At 41.3% G+C, this 18,951-nt stretch overlaps 1 protein-coding gene across 3 annotated transcripts in view; it reads right to left on the bottom strand.

Moving 5' to 3' along the window:
• Positions 1-18,364, bottom strand: part of SMAD4 (SMAD family member 4) — a 57,500-nt gene extending 39,136 nt beyond the window's left edge. For 2 of the 3 annotated variants that reach the window (XR_003032359.2, XM_005224250.4), the window contains exon 1: positions 17,969-18,364. The gene's annotated coding sequence lies outside the window, so the exon portion shown is untranslated. Of the gene's footprint in view, positions 1-17,667; positions 17,840-17,968 lie in introns of those variants that run through there. The other variant, XM_024984373.1, reaches the window with a different exon arrangement.
• Between the last annotated feature and the right edge of the window lie 587 nt (positions 18,365-18,951).

Genomic DNA, 18,951 nt, shown 5'->3' with positions numbered 1-18,951 from the left:
GGCCATCAGCCTAAGAACAAAGGCAACGAAGCAGGAGCAGAGGCTGTTCTCATGCCGGGTTGTTCTGCACGCGTTTGCTAATGTTGCTGTGTCCCATGCTTGTTTTACTTTTATTTTCTTTGGCTGTTTACTTGAATTTTAAAAACTCATTCTCCACTACCAAATTAATAAAACTAACTCATCAGTCTGCCAAAATCGATTCCTCTTCTGACAACCTTTACTTGCACAGCTTGCTGATGTGCTCAGTCGTGGCCGACTCTGCGATCCCCTGGACTGTAGCCTGCCAGGTTCCTCTGTCCGTGCAATTTTCCAGGCAAGAATACGGGAGTGGGTTGCCATTTCCTTCTCCATGTACAGCTTGACCACCACTCAATTACCCAGCTCTGGAAAGCCTGGTAAATCATCTCTGACCTATCTGTCTCTGACCTCCACTACATTCTCTCATAAAGTTACATGATTCTTTACCTTGGTCGTTTCCACCAATTCCTATTCTATCAGACACTGATGTAGTTCTGGGCTTCCTTTAAATTTATATTACTTGATATTTAATACATACTCCCTCTTTTTGTTATCTATTTTATATAAACACCTAACCCAGGCAAACAGAAACACATTTTTCATGTATCTTTGATTACTGAGCTACTTGCCCACATTCAATAAATACATGCTGAAGGTGTACTTTTCAGATAACCAGAGATTACCTGCCTGGTGGGTTCTGAAGTTGAGAGATATGGATTAGAATCCCAAGTCTTACACTAAATAGTGGGACAGATTAAGTTACTTCAACTCTCTCTCCGAACCTGGATTAAAAGGAGAATATACAGAGCTCAAAGTGGAAAAATCTATATAAAGGTGTCTAGCACGTAACGCTGAGTAAAAAGGAGAACTTTCTGAATACCAAAATGTTTAATTGTTTTAAAGAGATTTTCCTACATTACGCATTTTTCTGCATTTTCTCTTATTAAAATTTGTCCAAGAAAATTTAGTAGGGCAGGAACAGCAGTAAACCACCCATCCAGGACTCATAACCCAAAGGCATACAGGAGTCAGGCAAATTATATAAATGAATAAAATGTGGCAGGTGTAAAGAAAAGTACTAGGCAAGCAAGTGCGCGTCCATCTAAAGTGAGCAGCCGATACTCCCAGCAGAAGTAGCATTTGAGCTGCCACATTTTCAAAGCCCATCTGTATGTCAAAAATAAGTACTGGCAACTTACTTGCAGGGAAAGGGGAGGAAGGAATGAGAAAGAGAAACTACTGTGGATGCCAAACCAAACACACCTTCAACTCAAATCTGTCCCAAGAGAACCATCAGTTTGAAAACTCAGAAAACCAACCTCATAACAATTTTAATTTCTAGACTGAAAGCTCTCAGGGACAGGGAGTAATACTTGTCTTACTAATCATTATGTGCCCACAGGACATATAAGTGCTTCTTCTTATTAAACGAATGCAGTCATGTCCAGGCTATTTCTTTTGCCTAACAGTCCCATATCCAGTTCCACTTTATCTACTCGGTAAATTCCTAGCCACCTTTCAAAGTGCAGTGTAAATGTCTCAATGCCTCCAAGAGTTTCCCCTAACACACTGTCTCCTCTCACCGCAATCCTGAAGGAGAACTACTTCCCTGGTATGTTTACTGTGTGCCCTATTATATCACTTCACACCACTCTCAAAACCACACCCCAATTACAACTCAACACATTATATTGTAGTTATATGATTATGTATTTGCTTCACACCGTGTTGCCAAAGTTTAGAAAATGGCAGTACTTTCTCATCTTAGAAATTCCCAGTACAATGCCCTGTTCCTTTCATATACTAGGTAAATGCTTACAAGCTGACTATAGTTTTTTAATTCAGTATCATTACCTTGCAACAAATTTGGAAGAATGCAAACACTTATGTCGCTGAATTCATTCTGACATTACATCCAAAAGACTTGTTCCACCTTATAATGTAATTAAGGATAAATTAAATTCAGATGACCATCATATCTACTCCTGTGGGCAAGAATCCCTTAGAAGAAATGGAATAGCCCTCAGTCAACAAAAGTCCAAAATGCAGTGTGTGCATCTTGTGTGCGATCTCAAAAACGACAGAATGATCTCGATTCATTTCCAAGGCAAACCATTCAACATCACAGTAATCCAAGTCTATGCCTCAATCACTTATGCCAAAGAATCTGAAGTTGAAAGATTCTATGAAGACCTACAAGACATTTCGCAACCAACACCAAAAAAAAAGTTGTTCTTTTCATCACACTGGAGTGCAAAAGTAGGAAGTCAAGAGACACCTGGAGTAGCAGGCAAGTTTGGCCTTGGAGTACAGAGTGAAGCAGGGCAAAGGATAACAGAGCTTTGCCAAGAGAACACACTGGTCATAGCAAACACCCTCTTTCAACAACACAAGAGAAAGCTCTACACATGGACATCACCAGATGGTCAATATCAAAACCAGACTGATTATATTCTTTTCAGCCAAAGATGGAGAAGCTCTACACAGTAAGGAAAAAACAAGACCTGGAGTTGACTACGGCTCAGATCATGAGCTCCTTATTGCAAAATTCAGACCTAAACTGAAGAAAGTGGAGAAAACCACTAGGCCATTCAGGTATGATGTAAATCAAATCCCTGATAATTACAGTGGAGGTTGACCAACAGATTCAAGGGATTAGATCCGGTAGACAGAGTGCCTAAAGAACTATGGGTGGAGGTTTGTAACACTGTACAGGAGGTGATGACCAAAACCACCCCAAAGAAAAAGAAATGAAAGAAGGCAAAGTGGTTGTCTGACAAGGCTTTACAAACAGTTGAGAAAAGAACAGAGGTGAAAGGTAGAGGACAAAGGGAAAGATATACCCAACTGATTGCAGAGTTTCAGAGAACAGCAAGGAAAGATCAGAAAGTCTTAAGTGAACAATGCAAAGAAATAGAGGGAAACAATAGAATGGGAAAGACAAGAGATCTCAAGAAAACTGGAGATAGCAAGGGAACATTTCATGCAAAGATGGGCACAATAAAGGACAGAAACAGCAAAGACCTAACAAAAGCAGAAGAGATTAAGAAGAGGTAGCAAGAATACACAGAAAAACTATACAAAAAAGATCTTAATGACCCAGATAACCACAATAGTGTGGTCAATCACCTAGAGTCAAACATTCTGGAGTGTGAAGTCAAGTGGGCCCTTCTAAGAAGTATTACTACAAATAAAGTTAGTGCAGGTGATGAAATGGCAGCTGAGCTATTTCAAATTCTAAAAGATGATGCTGTTAAAATGCTACACTCAATATGTCAGCAAATTTGGAAAACTCAGCCTTGGCCACAGGACTGGAAAAGGTCCGTGTTCATTCCAATCCTAAAGAACATTCTAACTATCATACAATTGCACTCATTTCACATGCTATGAAGGTAATTCTCCAAATCCTTTAAGCTAGGCTTCAGCATCACATGAACTGAGAACTTACAGACGCACAAGCTGGATTTAGAAAAGACAGAGGAACCAGAGATCAAATTGCTAACATCTGTCGGATCATAGAAAGAGGAAGGGAATTCCAGAAAAATATCTACTACTGCTTCATTGACTATGCTGAAGTCTTTGACTATGTGGATCACAACAAACTGTGGAAAAATTCTTAAAGAGGTGAGAATATCACACCACTTTATCTGTCTCCAGAGAAACCTGAATTGAGGTCAAGAAGCAACAATTAGAACTGGACATGGAACAACAGACCAGTTCAAAATTGGGAAAGGAGTACATCAAGGATATACAATGTCACCCTGCTTATTTAACTTATATGCAGAATACATCATGCAAAATGCCGAGGTGGATGAAGCACAAGCTGGAATCAAGACTGCCGGGAGAAATATCAATAACCTCAGATATGCAGATGATACCACTCTAACGGTAGGAAGTGAAGGGGAACTAAAGAGTCCCTTGATGAGAGTGAAAGAGGAGTAAAAAGCTGGCTTAAAATTCAACACTCAAAAACTAAGATCATAGCATCTGGTCCCATCAGTTCAGTTCAGTCGCTCAGTCGTGTCCGACTCTCTGCGACCCCATGAATCGCAGCACGCCAGGCCTCCCTGTCCATCACCAACTCCCGGAGTTCACTGAGATTCACGTCCATCGAGTCAGTGATGCCATCCAGCCATCTCATCCTCTGTCATCCCCTTCTCCTCCTGCTCCCAATCCCTGCCAGCATCAGTCTTTTCCAATGAGTCAACTCTTCCCATGAGGTGGCCTAAGTACTGGAGTTTCAGCTTTAGCATCATTCCTTCCAAAGAACACCCAGGGCTAATCTCCTTTAGAATGGACTGGTTGGATTTCCTTGCAGTCCAAGGGACTCTCAAGAGTCTTCTCCAACAGCAAATAGATGGGGGAAAGTGAAAACAGTGACAGATTTTATTTTCTCAGGCTCCAAAATCACTGTGGACAGTGACTGCAGCCATGAAATTAAAAGATGCATGTTTCTTAGTGGGGGGGTGGGGCGGGGGGTGGTGTTAGCTATGATAAACCTAGACAGTGGATTAAAAAGCAGAGACATCACTTTGCCAAGAAAGGTCTGTATAGTCAAAGCTACGGTTTTTCCAGCAGTCATGTACAGATGTGAGAGCTGGACCATAAAGAAGGCTGAGCGCCAAGAATTGATGTTTTTGAACTGTGGTGCTGGAGAAAACACTTGAGAGTCCCTTGGACTGCAAGGAGACCAAACCAGTCAACCCTAAAGGAAATCAACCCCGAGTAGTCACTGCAAGGACAGATGCTAAAACTGAAGCACTAATAATCTGGCCACCTGATGTGAAGAGCGGACTCACTGGAAAAGACCCTGATGCTGGGAAGATTGAGGGCAGGAGGAGAAGGAACAGAGAATGACATGGTTGGATGGCATGACTGACTCAATGGACATGAATTTGAGCAAATTCAGGGATATAGTGAACAACACGGAAGTGATCAACCTGGTGTGATGCAGTCAATGGGGCAGCAGCGTCAGATACACTGAAAAACAACAACCAAGCACCTGAGTGCAACTATTTCATCACAATCTCACTATCAGATGTAACCACCTCTAAAATTTAAGCTATTTTTGGCCCTAACAGTATCTCAGAAAACGTTTTAATTGCACATTTCTCTGAAAAGTAGTAGAAATATTCCTATGACCACAAGTGTCTGAAACATAATAGGGGCATACAGGTGTTTTCCTAAATTAAACAGTTCTAGATTACAATTTTTTAAAGAGTGATATGGAATGACAGTAGACAAGAGCATTTAAGTGGTATAAACAAATGCACAGATTTTAACCAAAGTTCTAGTAGCATGACTGTAAGTTAACATCTCTCTAAATTCTCTAGTCTATAAAATGGAAACAGTATCTGCCTTGCCAAGTTTACAGACTGGCTATGGTAATCAAATGCAACAGTGTATACATCAAAGCAACCTGGGGACCATAAATTGGCCAATTCAACAAACACTGTATCCCCTCTGAACAAAGCACTGAGATTCAGAAACAAGTAACAGGTAGTCAGAAAATGGTGCTCTAGGAGAACACCCCATTTTTGTAACAATTTATATCACCTCATTAGCTATCCTGAAACAAATTTCTAACCTACTTAGGATTTTTAAAATAAACAATACCCTAATATAAAGGGGGGAAAAGATTAATATATAACGCAGTATATATTTCAGTAAAAATGCTCAAGCATATCAACAAAATTAGAAAGTATAATCAAGAGGTTAGATGCTAGGACATATATGGTAAATCACCATAAATATGACAGCTATGAATTTAGACCTTCCAAGACAGGTATGTTGTTTTGACACAATGGCATTGTAGTCAGTGACATGGATTTTCCAAAATGTTAACTGCTGATAAAGTTCCAACAACTTCAGTTAAGAAACTGAATTAACAGGACTGACATGTATACACTACTTTATATAAAATAGATAACTAGTAAGAACTGACTGTTCAGCACAGGGAACTCTATACAACACTCTGTAATGATCTATATGGGAAAAGAATCTAAAATAGAGTGTACATATGTATAACTGATTCACTTTGCTCTATAGCAGAAACATGACATTGTAAACCAACAATACTCCAATAAAAAGTAAACAAAAACATAGAAACTTAATTCCCCAAAACTGAATATATATTAAGATGGAGCTAGGGTCCAGACTATTTGTTTTCCTTCTGCATGAATATTCTGGGCATTTGAAAGCACTGTGGAAAGCAAAGGATTCTTTACAGTCTCTCCCATGCAGGATGTCATGCTCATTCCCCATGCACCAAAGTTCCTCCCACTAACTTCCACAACATCTCTTAAACAACAGTTGTTGTTGTTCAGTCCTTCAGTCATGTCCAACTCTTTGTGACCCCATGGACTGCAGCACACCAGGCTTCCCTGTCCTTCACCATCTCCCAGAGTTTGCTCAAACTCATGTCCATGGAGTCAGTGATGCCATCCAATGATGTCATCTTTTGTCACCCCCTTCTCCTCCTGCCCTCAATCTTTCTCAACATCAGGGTCTTTTAAAATGAGTCAGCTCTTTGCATCAGGTGGCCAAAGTGTTGGAGTTTCAGCATTTATTCCACTGAGAACCACTGACTGAGACAATCCAAACATATCATTATACTAAGTAACAGATGCCTAAAAGAGGTAGAAATTAAAGTGATCCGGAAATAGGAAAGCATGGAAAATCCACAAGTTAGCTAAGTCTTAGCATGATGTATCAGTCAAGCGAGGCTAGTCTATGTCACAGTGACACAGACTCCCCAAAATCAGCAGCCTAAAACAAAGCTTTGTTTTCTGCATAAACTAAACGTCAATCACAAATATATGCCCAGAATAGCAATGTTCATCTCTCACAGATTAGGCTAAGAAAGCTCCATTTCTACATGTCCTTAAATGACAGGGGGAAAGATCAGTTCAGTTCAGTTCGGTCGCTCAGTTGTGTCCAACTCTTTGCAACCCCATGGAGTGCAGCACGCCAGGCCTCCCTGTCCATCATCAACTCCCGGAGTTTACCCAAACTCATGTCCATTGAGTCGGTGATGCCATCCAACCATCTCATCCTCTGTTGTCCCCCTCTCCTCCCAACTTCAATCTTTCCCAGCATCAGGGTCTTTTTTAATGAGTCGGTTCTTCACGTCAGGTGGCCAAAGTATTGGAGTTTCAGCTTCAGCATCAGTCCTTCCAATGAACATTCAAGACTGATTTCCTTTAGGATGGACTGACTGACTGGATATCCTTGCAGTCCAAGGGACTCTCAAGAGTCTTCTCCAACAACACAGTTCAAAAGCATCAATTCTTCGGCGCTCAGCTTTCTTTATAGTCCAACTCTCACATCCATACATGACTACTGGAAAGACCACAGCCTTGACTAGATGGACCTTTGTTGGCAAAGTAATGTCTCTGCTTTTTAATATGCTGTCTAGGTTGTTCATAACTTTTCCTCCAAGGAGTAAGCGTCTTTTAATTTCAAGGCTGCAGTCACCATCTGCAGTGATTTTTGGAGCCCAAAAGAATAAAGTCAGTCACTGTTTCCCCATCTATTTCCCATGAAGTGATGGGACCAGATGCCATGATCTTTGTTTTCTGAATGTTGAGCTTTAAGCCAACTTTTTCACTCTCCTCTTTCACTTTCATCAAGAGGCTCTTTAGTTCTTCTTCACTTTCTGCCATAAGGGTGGTGTGTCACCTGCATACCTGAGGTTACTGATATTTCTCCCGGCAATCTTGATTCCAGCTTGCACTTCATCCAGCCCAGCGTTTCTCATGATGTACTCTTCATATAAGTTAAATAAGCAGGAGGAAAGATAGTATAACTCATACTCTGGCTTTTATTTATTTATTTTTTTATACTCTGGCTTTTAAAGGCTGACTATTGCTTCTGCTCACACTTGATGGGCAGTCATATGGCCGTGCCAGTGCTTCTCAACCAGAGCAACTCTGTCCTTCTAGGAACATTTGGAAATGTCTAGAGACATTTTTGACTGCCACAACTGGAATGGGGGAGATGGGGGCAGTGGCGGTGGTGGAGGGCAGAGTACTACTGGGTATCTAGTGGGTCGAGACCAGGGCTACTGCTAAACATCGTGCAATGCACAGTACAGCACCCCGTAAGAAAAATTTACCAAGCCCAAAATGTCAATAGGGCTGACAAACCCAGGCTGACAAACCCAGGACCAAGGCTAATTTCAAGGTCGGGGAGGGAGATAAAGAGAAATACAATATTACCAGGCACCAGAAGAGCCATGAGAATATTGATGAAATAGTACTACCACATGTGAGTAAGAATTTGCCAAGCTGAAGGAAAACCATAGGAAAAAGCAGAGGGACAGGAGTGTAGATGTTTCACCTTGAGCAGGTTTACAGTAGGAAGGGTAGGGGGAGGAGAAACAGCATTGGATCTGCATTAAAGAAAACCTTCGTGGCAGCAAGAAGATAGCTTTGCAAAGAGGAAAAGAAAACCAGTTAGGAGACAGTGATGAGTGGGCCTAGACTAGGGGCATGGGCAATGAAAACCAACAGGACACTTCTAGGCAGAACAAACGAGAATTTTTTTAGTCAACTGCATACAAGGAGTGAAAAGAAAACAGTCAAAAGATGGCCCATTTCCTAGATAGGTTTACTGAAAGATGAATAAAAGATTTGAAAGTGGTTAAGTAACAAAATCAGCTTTAAATATGCTGTATTAACAGCCCATTAAAGATGTTAAGCCTATGTGAAAGTCTCTAACACACAGATATTAGATAGAGTCACTGTAACAGAACGACAATCCCATTGCAAAGGGGTGATTAATGGGAAGCAGGACGTCAGCAAATGGGACAGAGGTATGTTCTTACATCTACCTATTTTCTGTTTTGTCCGTAGCCTTGCTATTAAACATAAGGTGCCACCTGAAGTTGACCATAGATCTAGAAGCAACTCCATGAAGTATAAACCCACAATAATTAAAATACTCAGTAAAATTAAACAGGCTGAGTGCTGCCTGGAGAGGCTCTCATGGAGATTCATGAACTGTGATTAATGAATGCTGCCATTTTTTAATTTCTCAGAAGTCTGTTTACTTTTGGATGATTACATTTGTAAAACAAACACAGAGGCATATTTTCTAGAAGTTATACATATCTTAGTCAAGGATCAAGTATGGGAATATTTGAGAAACTGCTTAAGTTTAACAAGAAAAAAAAAAAACAGCCTAGCCTGGTGAAGTATCATTAGAAAGAATTCTAAACAAGCGTGCACCAGGGGTGGAGCGGGAGAGGGCGCAAGCTTAATTCAATTACCTGAAGACCCAAGTTACCTGAAGCACAAGTTACAGCCTAGACTGAGCCTCATCAAAATGAGGGCAGCTGGAGGAAAACCTCCAAGAGTACAAGGACTTATATGCACAGTATTAATTGGCTCAGAAGGTAAAGAATCTGCCCGCAATGCAGGAGACCCAGGTTCAATCCCTGCATCCGGAAGATCCCCTGGAAAAGGGCATGACAACCCACTCCATTCTTGCCTGGAAAATCCCATGGACAGAGGAACCTGGCAGGCTACAGTCCATGGGTCACCAAGTGTTGGACACAACTGAGTGACTAACACTTTTCAATGATTATAAAGATTTAAGATAAGAATAATACAAAGAAACAAAAAGAACATTTTTGTGATAACTTTTAAGATGAACTACAAGGGACAAATTTTAAAATGTTTGCTGTTCACCCTCTGGGCTTAGGTTTAAATGTCATACTGGTATACCAATTTCCTAAATAATTTAATAATTAATAATCTTATTGTAAAATTAAGTTTTCTGAATGAATATATTAAAGGTTGCTAAAAGAAGTATCAATAAAGTCCTCTAGTTGACATGTTTTTTGTCTGCCAGCATATATTTTCCTTTCTGTAACAGTACTCTGATTTCCCAAGGAGAATCTACCTGGGAAGGTAGGATAATCCCACTTGTGCCTAACCATAGTCACCTCCATGGCATATCAGCTGTTTCAAAAATGGGAGAGGACCCAAGTCAGGCTAACGACAGCTCTAGGACTTCTGTTGGAACTACAGAAAAAATTTAAAAAGGCCTTTCTTTGCTGGACCTGAACTTGAAGCTGGGAGTAGTCAGTCTGGAGCCTGCCTGCCTGCTAAGTCACTGCAGTCGTGTCTGACTCTTTGAAACCACAAGGACTGTAACCCACCAGGCTCCTCTGTCCTTGGGATTCTCCAGGCAAGAATACTGGAGTGGGTTTCCATTTCCTACTCCAGGGGATCTTCTTGATCCAGGGATCAAACCCACTTTTCTTATGTCTCCTGCACTGGCTGATGGATTCCTTACCACTAGCACCACCTGGGACCCTACCTGAGACTTAAACTAACCGAAAGGGAAGCACAACCAGAAGACAGAATCCTGATGACACTGGCTCCTTGTGATCCCAGATCCAGCACTCTGAGCCCAACTCTGATTCAGACCAAATCAATGAATTCCCTTTTCACTTGACTGCAACGTATTTCCCAAATTAACTGAACAAAAATTGACTTGAGGACCTACTGTACAGCACAGAAAACTATACTCAATATTTTATGATAATTTATAAGTAAAAAAGACCTGAAAAAAAATATATGTATCTGAATCACTGCACTGTCCACTTGAAACTAACACGATATTGTAAATCAACTCTATGCTTCAATTTTTTTTTAAACTGAGTTAATAACATTCTCAGAGATAAGAGTAATATAATACAAACCACATATATCAACAATAATAACCAATAATTTTGTCAGTAACACAGATAACGAGTTACTTTAAAATAGCAGTTGCCAAACTGGTCTCCAGTCCACTTACTTACATGCTTAATTATTGAGAATTCCAAACAACCTTTGTTTACATGAGTTACACCTATTAATATTTACCATATCACAAATTAAAAATGTTTACTCTATCCAATTAACTTAATAAACCCATTACATATTAATATAAATGTTATGAAAAATAAGTATTTTCTTAAACAAAAAAGTCAATATTCAGAATGACATCATTTTTGTTTTGGCAAATTTCTTTAATGTCTAGCTTAAGAGAAGACAGCTGGATTCTCATAAGTGCTGCTGCATTCAATCTATTGTGATGTTTAATGTTTATGAAGAAAATACACCTTACACAGATAAGTAAGTAATTGGAAAAGACACGAATATTTTAATGGCCCTTTTATATAATGATGGCTGTTCATCTTTTATTCAACGCAAAATGCAACAAATGGCAATTCCTAAAAGTTAGTTGCAATGTGGAATCTGAAACTATCAGTGAATTTCTTGGCTCTGTTACACAAAAATCCACTGGTCCATATTACCCTTTGAATGGCTCTCCTACCCACACATGATTTGTAACATCATGCATTGGTCATCCAGAAAATACTGGTTCAATGAGTTATACAGACCTTCCCAGGGTTGACACATTTCTTATAGAATATATTTTTTTAAAATCACATTCTTAAATATCACCACCAATCTCATCAGAAAAATCTTTTAAGTATGGGGAAGCTGGCAAGCCCACGGTGACAGGTACACATTTTCCAGAAATCTAATTTTCACTTAAAAGACTAGATTCTTATCACTGGTAGCAACCAGTTATTATCCTTGAATGGCAGGCTCATTTCACTCACTTTCAAGGAAAATGCCTGCCAAATATCCAAGTCTAAGTACTGACAGTTTATTATTTTTTTAAGTAAAAATAAAAGTGGTGTTCCATTTAAAAAGTGGCGAGTGGTTTTCCTAGAGATGAACTTTGTACATAGATGTGCAGAAAAACTTTATGCACACCTCAATTTTTTAAATATTTATTTATTGTTGTTGTTTAGTGGCTAAATTATGTCCGACTGTTTGCGACCCCATGGACTGTAGCCCCACCAGGCTCCTGTGTCCGTGGGATTTCTCCAACAAGAATACTGGAGTGGGTTGCCATTTCCTTCTGGGGATCTTGCCCATCCAGGGATTGAATTCTATAGTCTCCTACATTGGAAGGCGGATTCTTTATCACTGACCCACCAGGGAAGCTCAATTTATTAACTTATTTAACATTTATGTGGCTGTGTTGGGTCTTAGTTGCATCATGCAGGATCTGCTGCAGTGAACAGACTTGTGGTGCGTGGGCTCAGCAGCCACAGCAGGTGGGTTTTACTTGCTCTGTGCACAGCACGCAGCACGGTGGATTTTAGTTTCCTCTCCAGGGAATCGAACCCGTGTCCCCTGCAGTGCAAGGCAGATTTTTAACCAGTGGACCACCAGGAAGTCTCCACACATTTATTTAATCATACTGAAAAGACATGCACTCCACGGTAGAGATTTTAAAAATTAAAACATTTTACTGCTTTACCAAGGAAATTTTTAAGTGAAATTGGCATTTTTTTTTCAAATGCTTAACATGTGTTTAGTACCACTGCCTTGATTCAAACTAAGGTGCCAGAAGTTTACCCACCACTGCTTCCTCATGATCAGTGCAAATGCCAACACAGCAACAGTGCACATAATGTCTGTTTTATTATAAGAATGATTTTGGTTTCATGAGCCCCTAGAAGGGACATGGAGATCCCCGGGAGTCTGTCAATCACACTTTGGAAAACACTGTTTTAAAAGATTGTAAAGTAGGGTGGATTTTAATAACTGGAAACTGAAAAATACATTTCATAAAACCTCATAATTGAAGACTATCAAGTCATCAAGCTTATTCTTTCAAACAGGGGCTATATCAGAATTCCCGCAGGTCACACCAGCCCTACTAAATCTATACTGAGTGAGGCCCTAACTTTAAAAGCACCCAGAGTCTGAGGTGCTATCAATTTCACAAAGCACTGATGTCGTCTGTACTAGTCTACATGTTTCACTTTACAAATTACCAGAAAGACAATGGAACAAACTGCAATGTCACGGATATATGAAACTAGTAAAAAGACTAATTACATAGAAATTGTGCCATTTTTCTTATTATTAGCCAGCTGCTTGATTTCAACATCTGTACACATAAAATTCTTCCTTCATCTAGTTTTGGTAGACCTGTATGACATAGATGCACTGAGTGTTACTTTAAACAATAATTTCTCTTTATCTCATCACATTAAGCACTACTTTCAGTTGTCCTCTCATCAGATGATTCAATTATTACAATGACTGGCCACCTACTGATATCGGATGCTCCAGAATTCACTAGTGAATACCATAGATAAACAACCTTAACCCAGTTTTACATTGAGAAATACATTTTGAAAAATGTAAAAGATCTGAATTACACACATTCATCTACATTAAGATTTAAAAAAATTATACCTTACTCATACCAAAGACAAATATTCAGCAGAAGTCCTTTTTTTTTTTTTTTTTAACATCATAAAGAAGATTGGGGTTTGATGAATTTTAAGTAAATTACTCCAGTGCATCAAGGACTGCAAAATAAAGCTTATACTGCATCAAAACAGATGAAGCAACGAAGATAAGCATACTAACATATCCAAACACTTTAAAATCAAGAGGTTCTTTTATTTTTTTTTAAACAATATAGACTCCCATGCCTCCTCCACTCCATTCTCATCCTGAATCCGTGTGTTTGGGGGATGGGACGTACAGCAGGAACAGAGAATATCCTGTTTTATTTTTTTAAATAGCTCGTCCAGATGCAACTACTGGCAAACCAGCACTTGTGAACTACTTCAGGTAATGTAAATGGAGAACTGATCATGCTCTCCTGGATGATCTCTAAAAAACTGCTAATGGGGCTTCCCTGATGGCCCAGTAGTTAAATAAGAATCCGCCTTGCAATGCAGGGAACACTGGTTTGACCCCTGATCCAGGAAGATCCCACAAGCTGCAGGGCAACTAAGCCCATGTGCCGCTGCTACTGAAGCCCAGGCCTAGAGCCTGAGCTCAGCCACAAGAGGAGCCCCGGCCACGAGAAGCCCTTGCACTACAACCAGAGAAGGCCTGGGCCCCGCAACAAAGACCCAGCGCAGCCAAAACTAAATAATTCATTTTTTTAAAAGAAGAACTCACTAGTTGGGCTTGTTGAACAACCGTCTCATAGTGTGTAAGTTAACCTCTGACAGTAAAATCTAAATCAATGCAACTCCCTTCTCAGGAACCAATGAAGTGACCAGTTAATTGTTGCCTACAAAATACAATGGTTTCCAAGCAGATCAACCCCCTATGAAGACCAAATTCCCACTGGGAGTTTAGATGCAAAGTTCAGCACCTAACCCAAGTCATTAGTCTTTAAAAGGAGCCCAAGTAAGCATTTTAGAATATGTTAAAATATCAACTTCCTATTTAGGATAGCAATGATAAACCAACTTCTCAGCAGGGGAAATACAGCTTCCTAAAACTTGCTACCAGACAAATCAAATGAATTGAAAAATGAAGAAAGGTTCAAACAGGAGACAGAGGGACAGACTTGGAAGCAAAAGAAATATGGCAATACCTTCAAGGAACCATGTGAATGTGTATATCCCTGTATTAAAGAATGTAAAGCTGACACAGTGAAACAGTTAAAAAATTTAAAAAAGAAGTCAGAGGACCCTGTAGCTCAACCATTTTGGAACTCTGATCTGGCTGCAACCCAAGCCAACTGAGTCACAATTTCTGGAAGTGCGATCCAGCCATCAGTATTTTGCAAAACTCCCCAAGAGACATCAAAACACAACCAAGGTTGAGAATCACTGCCTTAAACCTTAAGAGTAAAAAACAACAACAACAACAAAAAGATGAACGCCACACAGTAACAAGTTTTCCAAAATGCAAACAATTCTCATTTAAAATGTAAACAATGAAGTATAGACTTTAAATTTAAAGGTATTTAGAATTATCACCAACTTTAAATTAAGATGTAAAAACAGACTCTTTACAGTATGTAGTAGCCATCTGACCTATGATATAATTCACAATAGTAAATAATCAAAACTTAAGTTTTAAGATTCTAATGAGCTACCATCTCAGTTCTACATAGGTAAGTGCTACCCTAGTTTTTATCCACTCTCACGGTTAAAACAAATTTTCCTGGATGCCAAGTACACCATGTAATAGTGTCAAGGTGACACAACCTAAAATACTTTGTTCCTGAGAAGCTGGAATTTAGCCACATTTCCTATCACCAAAATTACACATTTTAGGATGAGGGGGAAAAAAATCCAAAAACTCTAAATATGACTCATTACTAAGCATATGTTTTGGCATATTATCTGTGCTAACAGTACTGAAAGTTGCTCAAATGAATAGTATCTAGACATATTTGTCAACTGCTTGAATTTCTCTTTTCTTTTTTGATGTTTTTTTAATTTCTCTTTTTAAAACAATTAAATCTTCATCAACTGTGGAGCAAAAAATCCAAAATTTAATAATTTAACAAAATGGTATTAAATTCTGGTTTAGGTTTATCTAACTCCTTTAACTTTGGTGTAGAAAACAATGAAATCAATTGAAACCATTTCCATCAGATTAGTTTTACACATAATAGTCACTTTTAATCATCACTAAAGCAAAACAAAAATTTCTGCCTAACTACACAATCTTGTAGGGTACAAAAATAAAGGAAATCCAAACATGTACAAAGAGCACTGAAATGACTAACATGTTCACTGAATGAAAAAAACTGGGGGGAAAAAAAAGAAAGAAGCATAAGCTAGAGGGGGACACAATAGAACTAAGTTTACACATAAGAAAAATAATGTATGTTCTCACCAAAATGGACAAAATTTTAGATGAGACTAAATATGCGTTTTACATATAATGAGGCAGATCCTGTAGGGTTAACTGCCCTAGTAGAGGCTTCAGCAATTCACGGCTCAATTAGAACAGTGTCTAATGATGTTACTATAACACCAGCTCAATCAGAAAAAAAACAACTTCCAAGCCAGAGAGCTGGAGTGTGACTGGACAGCATAAATTAGTTTAACACTTGGGCAAGGGGTGGGGGGTGGAGGGGAGGATCTGAAGGGGAATGCAGAAAAATAAATTAACACACAAATAGTGAAACAGCTCAACTAAAATGTAGCTTAAGAAAGTGAAGCACAGGTTTTTTATAAGCAAATAAGACTTGCTGCTTCCCAGTATAAGCAGAATTGCTTCGAACAGCAAAGCCATCGAAAAAGGTCAATGATGCACATAAAACTTATTTCAAAAAACTTCACAGTGACTTTCTCAGCACAGGTTTTCATTAAATCTGAAACCGCCTTGCAGTTTTTTCTAAGCTTAAGATACACAACCAAGGAACTTAACTAAACAAAGAAGTTTCTACACAGGCATTTAATTAAAAAATTAAGATGCAATATCTCTTTAAAGCAAGTTCCCCCCAAACCTGGAAAGCAAAGAAAAAGCCACTTCTATTAACAGATTCACAAAATGTTATATCAATTTTCTCTATAAAGGGTTTTAGTTTTAACTCCAACAACTTAAACCTACACAATTCATCACCACCCTTAGACCTAAACAGACTCCAAATTTTAAACACCTGGCCTACCTTTATTATATTTGTACTGTAACAAACCCAAAGTAAAACCGTAACATTTAAGGAAGAAACATTAATTTAAAAAATCATACTTTAAGATGATAATGGTATTAATCATTTACAACTTGAAATGTCAAATACTACTCAAATCCGAACTTTCCAAAAGAGAAAATAAATCCTTTAGCAGAAAAAGAAAAGCTGCACACTAGCACTCCCCAACTGAAATAAATTTGGTCTAAGCACAACACAGCAAAGACAACGTGTGAAAACTGCAATAAAAATTACTGAAATGCAGTTGACTAAATCTAGTAAAGTTCGTAAAGGTATTTATTTCTGTATTTTCTATTAGGACTAAATAGTTTCTACCAGAAAAAAAGTACTGAACCTTCTTTTTAAGCACTCTGAAACTGAAAGGATGCTAAGTCTTGCAAAAGTCAAAGGTTGTTAAAATCAGCCAAGACAACGTGCTTTTAGAAAGTCAATTCAGACTAATTAAAATGACTCCCCATTATATTTACTATTCCTAAATAAACTAGCAGTTTCACCTTTAAACTACAGCCTAAAAACTAAAGGCATCAAGAAACTAAATTCAAAATAAACTATTTGGAAACAGGCACATATACTTATTTTCAAAAATTTTACTACGGTTTTCTAGGGGGAAATATTAATAATCATCAATTTTCAGTAGAGTTTTATTTTTTTAAACCTCTCTATATTGCACACCCCCCCCCCCGAAAAAAAATCTTTCAAGTTAACGAAACACACCCACTTCTTCGAAAATCTCAAACTCAGCTTGAGAAATCACAAGAGCAGTTTGGGGCTTGAGATGGAGCCACCGCCCTACACAGCCTACACCGATTTCACGCTCGGTACTTGCAGTCGGAGCAATAAAATAAGTTGGCTCTTATTTTTCATTACGAGTGCGGGGCGGGGGGGTGGAAGCGGGCTGGTCAGTTAGGTGCTAATAATGTTTCCTGCACGCCGCCATCACCCACGGTACTCAAAAAAGTAAAGTCAACAAACCAAAGCCAGAAACACGAACTGGAGTGACACAACCAGGAAGAGAAAATAAGGGACAAAGAAAAAAAAACAACTGCTCGAGAAAAGAAATGAAGAGAGACCATTCACAACTTTCATTCAGACCGAAGGCAGCCCGCTCCCGCCCGGGCCGACACGCTCCGCCGTGAGGGACGGGGGAACTACCTCAGAACAACAAAGAGCGGCGACGGCCGCGGCAGCACGCCCAGCGCGGGCTCCACTCGGTTCCGCCGCGGACCCCGCGGGCAGCTCGGGGCCGCAGGACCGACTCCGGAGCCCGAGAGATGCGAGGCGCCGCGGCCCGGCTCGGCCCGTCAGGCGGCCGCGCCGGCTCTCCGGGCCGGGCCCGCCGGCTTCCCGCGCGCGCTCCCCGCCGCCGCCGGGAGCCCGCCCCGGGGCGGGGAAGCCGCGGGCGGGGGCGCGCGGGCCCAGCCCGGGAGAAGGGGAGGGGGACATGGCGCGTTACCTGGGCCCGGGCGACGGCGAGGGGCTTCCGCTCTCCCGCCGCGGCTCGTCCCTCCGCCCGGCGGGCTCCGGCGCGCTCCTCGCCCCGCGCCCCGAGGCGTCCGGGCCAGGCCGCCCGCTCCTCGGCGCCGCGCCCCTGCCCGCGCGGGCCGGGCCGCCTCCGAGCTCCCGGGCCGCCCCGCGGCAGGGCCGGGGCAGGGGGATTGCCCCTCTCTCGGGGCGCCCGGCTCCCCTCACCCGCTCCCGCCCCTTTGGGCGGCCGCGGAGCCGAGGGGAGGGCGGGAAGGGAGCCTCCGGAGGACAGCGGGCGCCTACGAACGCGGGCCCCGCCACTCGAGCCGCTCCGTTACCGCGGCGGTGGCGGCGGCGACGACGACCAGGGCCGTGTTGTTGCTGCCAACTTGTCGGGAGGACACTGAGCATGCGCGCGCGGAGACCACATCCGGGTAATTTCAGGGTTTGGCCCTCTTCTCCCCCCGCTCCCCGCCTCCCCGCGCTGCTTTCCTTTCTCTTCGCTGCCCCCGCCCCGCACCCCCCGCCGGAGTGTCGGGAGGGTCGCTCTGCGCAGGCGCCCGCTGGCCAGTGCCGGCGGCGGGGAGCTCCGAATCCCGGCCTGGTCCCGGGCCCCGGCGGGGTGCGCTGCCCGCAAAGATCGCGGGAGCGGCTGCGCCCTGGGCGTCCCTTTGCCACAAAGTACCCAAACAGCGCGGGAGAGCTCGGCGTGTTAGTGGGTTTCTAGTAAGTTTATAAACAACGATCAGGAGGGCCTCGTTTTTTTGTTTTGTTTTTGTTTTTTTTGAGGACCTGCGTGGCCGCAAAAAAATGAGACTTTTTAACAGCTTTGCTTTGGGGAGAACGTAGCTGTAGCGGGTTATTTGGGAAAGAAACTGGAGTGACCGTACCTTCCCTCTCCGCCATTCCTGGGTCCCTGGATCCAGAGGTGTTTAAACTCACGAGATGCCTTCTTCGGTTGAGCAGGACAGA

Source organism: Bos taurus, chromosome 24 (genome assembly GCF_002263795.3).
Source record: "Bos taurus isolate L1 Dominette 01449 registration number 42190680 breed Hereford chromosome 24, ARS-UCD2.0, whole genome shotgun sequence".
NCBI lineage: Eukaryota > Metazoa > Chordata > Mammalia > Artiodactyla > Bovidae > Bos > Bos taurus.
Note: the sequence above shows the minus strand (reverse complement) of the source record. Positions and strands in the feature narration are given on the sequence as shown.